Here is a 6,004-nt window from a genome sequence, read left to right as displayed (position 1 = left end):
TCTTGCTAGAGGCAAAGACGGATGAAATAAAAATCTAATCAATGGTGAACATTTACACATGTACATTCACACTTCCATAGCTGTAAGTGAGAAGTCTCACATATGTGTATATGTGCTCTGCCTATACATGAGTTTTTTTTAAGATTTATTTTTGGAAAGTGGGAGAGAGAGAGGGGGGCAGGGTCAGGAAAGGTCCACGAGCTAGGACTCAAACTCAGGACGCCCGAAGCACAACGGCGCTATATGTCAGCGTGCTGCCCACGAGGCTATTGGCGCCGACTATGAGTGAGGTTTGAGATGCAAGTTTATGCAGGTGTGTGAGGGAGAGGGAGAACAAAAGAAAGAGCAATCCTCCTCCATTCCTCCTCTGCACTGTGTATCAGTGATGCCCCACTTTTCCATGATTCCCATGAGCTCAGCACAGCAGCAGCAGAGGTTAGTTTCAGTCCAGCAGCTCTTACCTCACACATGCTCCTCTCTCAATGTCAGGGCTATGAACATCTCTTCAAACTATCTTAAAATACATTACACATTATCGCTGTGATTTTGCAGGGATACAGACACAGTCTGAGCTTTAGTTGAGAAGATGGAAGAAAGAGAGCGAGGGAGGGAGGGTGGAAATGTGAGAGAGGATGCTGTTAGATCAGGAGGGTGTTGGCTGCAGATGAATAGATGTTCACACAGTTCTATCACCAACTGCTACTCGGCTCCTGATGCTGTTTACACAGCCAAAGCCATTCTATTTCAGACATGTTTGTACTGTTTTACCCGGATTGCAGGTTTTAAAAATACTGTGCAACGAGAGTTATTTCAGTCAGGTGTGGTTGATCTCCACCTGCTTCCTGTTGTCATGTCTCAAAGGAAAATAAACAAATGCATATTTTTTTTCATAGTTGCTGTTTGAACATGATAAATAATGTTAAACCCATAAGCGTAGCTTGACGTTTGAGTTTGGTGGGGCCAAACCGAACCGGTGGATTTGGTCAGACGTACTTTTAAACACATTTTAGTTTTGCTATAGTAAATCTACATATTCACATTCACATAGAGCAGTGGCAAGTGCCTGAGGTTGTCATGGTAACCACATTGCCCACGAATTACAGCTGCGCTTCTATTTTGCCACACTAAACTTGGCAATAAACACGTTTAAAATGCACAATAAACATGTCTGTCAAAACGATCTCAAAGGAGGCTTTTATTAAGCAAATCAAGAAGTGAATTACTCATCCACTGTTTTTAAAACAGACATGTGTTGGGCTTGATTCAAGTTAACGCACAATGAGGCATTTTTATTTCTTATTGAATAGACAATAAACAGTTTATATTCTAAAATCTATTTAAAGGTTGTGTTCTGTGAAAATTAAATAACATTTGGATGTAAATGGTCGGCATAAAAGTAGTGTGCGGCTAAACCTGCTGCGTCCTCTGGATCACCTTTATCTGATTGTCCGAGTCCGGAATCATTAAGCACGGCATTAATATCTTCATCTGAGTTTTTCGTTGTCTCCAGATTTCTCTGCAGTTCGTGTATGTTGTTAAAAATGCAGAACATCATTTTATTCCACACAACAGGCAAGCATTACCGTTAAGTCTATTATCCACCAAAATGCAGATTCGTCACATGACAATACTTACGCAAATGAGATTGAGGGAGACGTTAAGTTTGTTTTGATTTATTAATTTACTTACAACAACAATTTAAAATGTATTAACTTTTATGTATTCACTTTTACATGTATTAACTGCATTATATACATTTTTACTTCATAGAAAAAAACTTTATAAATAAATATTTAGAAAAATTCTTAAATCCCTATGGGGGAGCCAGGACCCCCATAGGGAGACCTCTGGAGAACACTGCCTCTGAAATGAGACACAGCTTATGTGGTTACTAAAGTGTTCCAAGATGTCTGCTGTCTGGTTGCTAGGATGTTCTAAATGGTTGCCAGGGCAAGTCCCGCTCAAGAGGCCATATGACTGACAGGTAAAGCAAACAATCATGTTTCATTTTGTGTTGCATCATGTTTAGAGGTATGGAAATGTCCCCACCGGTGTGTAAAACATTTAAAGAATCTTTGCCGTGAACTTTACATATTTCACATACTTTTGAAAATCCAGTGTTTAGTTGATCCTGATAAGCTCTCATCATCACAGTTGTAAAGACAATGGCTTTCTTCTTCCATGAGGGGGTGTGGCATCATCCCGATATCTTTGTTTACAGGCAGAACGTTAAAGAACGCGACACACATGTCTCCTTAAAATCCTGTAAAATTCAACCAATCAGATGAGAACTTCGAAACTCCGGAAGTGTTTCTAATTTTGTGTGCCATATGCATCAGACGTTCAGCCAATGGTCTGTGGGAGTGACGTCCGAGGCTGAGAATATGGATAAATAAACATGACACTAAAACCGCAATGGCGGCAAGTCCTTGTCTTAATGAGTGACTCATTTAATCATTCATTCAAACGATTTTTTCATTATTTTCTTTATAAATTAATCATTGAATCACTGACTCAAATAATTCTTTCAAAAAGAGATTAATTCAGGAGCAAAACATGGCAGTATTGCTGTGAGATGCATAAAATGTTCTGCTCCAACTTTGTTTGAAACAATTTTCACTGGTGAAACATAAAAAAAATTTAACTCACTCAATATTAACTTTTGTAACTCTTGTTTTTTTAACTGTTGTATAAAATCAATCTAACATTTGCAATCGCTCTCACATGCTAATATTCAGGAAAACAGCACTCTTGATGTGTGATATTACTTAAATATATCTTATAAATACATAAACCCATGCAGGGATATTTTTTACTTTCATAACTTAAATAATAGGGGCATTCTAACTGCATTCTAACAGGCTTCATCACGCAGTGAATGCTTTTGGACTCTCAAGATGAGTTTTGTTTGTTTTTTGCAAAGTCAGTGACATACTCATTAACGTCAGCTCATTCATTCTTAAAATAACAATTATGATATTATTGTGGACAATAAATATCGCACACCCCTATCGCTAAGATGTTCTGAGGGTTTTTAGACGTCTGCTTTATGGTTGCTTGGATATACTGAGTGATTTTAGACATCTGCTATCCGGATGCTAGGATGTTCTAGGTAGTGTTACTGTGTGGTTGCTAAGGTGTACTGAGTGTTTTTTAGTCTCAGGATGTTCTGGGGGGTTTACAGCGCATTATATATTTGTTAAGTTGTTCTGGGTGTATAAATCACTTGCTATCTGGTTGCTAGAATGGTTTAATTTAGAGAGTGAAGTCTCCTTCTCTGTCTGCATATGAGCACGGCTTTTATCTCTTCTAACCTTCTCTTTACTCTTTCCCTCCCTTATTGTGATTGACAGCAAGTAGATTAAGAGGACTTCTGGAATGTGAGGAAAGACAAGGAGAAAAGAGGGAAAGAGAATAAGAAAGGGGGCTAAAACAGTCCACTCTCTAATCAGACCACATGAGCCAGAAGGCACAACAAATAAGACAACACACACATTCTGGACAACAGCAAATTAATAATGAGTTGAAGAAAAAAATCCAAAAAAAAGGTCAACAGCCCTACAGCTTAGGGTGCTCAATTGAAGCATCAAATGTTCAAGCAGCTACTAGTGTAACACAGAGTGGGTTAGAAAATGAATAGATGATGAAGTGACAGACAGCAAGAGTAAGCAGCAAGCAGAAGAGCAGGATACACACACATTCTGGACAACAGCAAATTAATAATGAGTTGAAGAAAAAAATCCAAAAAAAAGGTCAACAGCTTAGGGTGCTCAATTGAAGCATCAAATGTTCAAGCAGCTACTAGTGTAACACAGAGTGGGTTAGAAAATGAATAGATGATGAAGTGACAGACAGCAAGAGTAAGCAGCAAGCAGAAGAGCAGGAGGGAACACAGTGAACACAGGCTTGGCAGTTTGGGCACAGTGTGCATACAAATTACTGTATTCCTCTATAATCTAAAACCAGAGGTCTGAACTGGTGGATTGCAATGTATAAATGAGTCACAGGTCTGTTCTGATAGCAAACAAATATAAAGATAAATGCTAAATATAAAGAAATGCAACTAACCATGTAACCGTGCATTGAAACTACACAAGGTATAAGAGAAAACTTAGTAGGGTTGAGAGACGATTCTAAACCAGTTAAGACCAGTTTAAACCAGCATTTTTAGCTAAAAATAAAACTATAAAAAAATCGATTTTGGTCTTTGAAATAAAGCTGGAATAAAAATAAAATCTAAATATCACATGAAAATTTAAAGGGGTCATATGATGCGATTTTAATTTTTCCTTTCTCTTTGGAGTGTTACAAGCTCTTGGGGCATAAAGAAGATCTGTAAAGTTGCAAAGACTAAAGTCTCAAATCCAAAGAGATATTCTTTATAAAAGTTAAGAGTCAGCCACACCTACCTAAAACGGCTCGTTCTAACACGCCCCCACATATCTACGTCGCTATGTGGGAAGATTTGCATAACCCCGCCCAAATGTTCACGCAAAGAAAGGCGGCGTAACTTTTATTCTCGCTGTAGTTTTGTTGTTTCCGCCGCCATGTCGTAAAGACGCTGTGTGCTTCGTTGTGAAAGCGAAACTACTTTGTTTGGTCTTCCAAAAGAGGACACGACTAGAAATCAGTGGTTAAGTTGTATTTAATATTTAAAGGATTTGCCACTGACGATTCAAACGCGAGTTTTGAGCAGTGTAGAGTAGCGCTTGTTGTTTGTCATTTCTCTGATCACAAATGCAGACATGGTTTTATGTTTACACGGCGCGATGCAACGCAACACGTAAAAAGACAGTATAAGTCATTATAATCCATAATTATGTCCCCACTGGATGCAACGAATGCCTAGTTTATAATGGGTTTTCATGTTTTTGAATCATCGCTCCGGGCTGACAGGGCATCACAGTATGGTAAGGGGCATAACATTTCCGTCTCACGCTTGAGGTATTCTGCCAATCACAACGCACTGGATAGCTGGCCAATCACAGCACACCTTGCTGTTTCAGACTGATGAGCTTTGTAAAAATCGATGTGTTTCAGAAAGGCGGGGCATAGAGGAGAAACAATAATGTACAGTATGTGGAAAATAATGTGTTTTTTTAACCTTAAACTGCATAAACATTTCATTACACCAAATACACAAAATACTGTTCTTTTTAGCAGCATCATATGACCCCTTTAAGCAAACATAAATGTTTTTATTTTTGTCTTTGCAAGTAACTGAAATAAGTTTAAGTGCTAAAATTACTAAAACTAAAAACAAATTAAAGCTAAATACAAATATTAAAAATTACTTAAAATGTTTTCTATTTTAAATGAAACTGAAAATATAAAAACAAACGCTAATTCCAAATATTAATAAACACTATAATAGTTTCTGAATAATACTAAAATAACATTGTAAGGACATTTTTGTTTTACACTGAACATATTTGGTAGCGCATTTGGTTTGTTATGTAAAATCCTGGTCCTGAAGAAAAACTATTTGTTGAACCACTGGTTAAATCAAAGCATACAAGTCTCTTCAGAGTGCTAAAGACATTAACAAACAATGTAACCGCAGCAAACAAAGCTCAATCCCCATGGTGTTCATTTGTTTTATATTAAATAGCTGGCTATGTCTTTATCTGGCAATAGTGCACCACTGTGAATACAAAACGTAAGTGCTCAACACAATGACAAAATGGCCGTAACATTAAACTTTTAAATCTGCTGAAAGGTGACAAAGTGTACAGAGGTCACTCTCAAGTATATATTACTGCGAAAAGTGACCAATTCCTGCTGTGCACATGGTTCTAAGCAACATGACGACATTTTATCTAATGGTAGCGATGTCAGGCAACCTCAAGCTCATGCTGGGCATGACAGCAGGCTTCTTGGTGAAAAAGCTTGTACTTAACGTGTGATGTCATTTTTTATTCATTCAGTTGTGACAGTGCATACACTCAGAACCTGGCTGCTCACACCAACCCAGAGAGGAGAGGAGAGGAGAGGAGAGGAGAGG

Source organism: Sinocyclocheilus grahami, unplaced genomic scaffold, assembly GCF_001515645.1.
Source record: "Sinocyclocheilus grahami isolate Dianchi unplaced genomic scaffold, SAMN03320097.WGS_v1.1 scaffold127.1, whole genome shotgun sequence".
NCBI lineage: Eukaryota > Metazoa > Chordata > Actinopteri > Cypriniformes > Cyprinidae > Sinocyclocheilus > Sinocyclocheilus grahami.
This window is presented reverse-complemented; position numbering follows the sequence as displayed.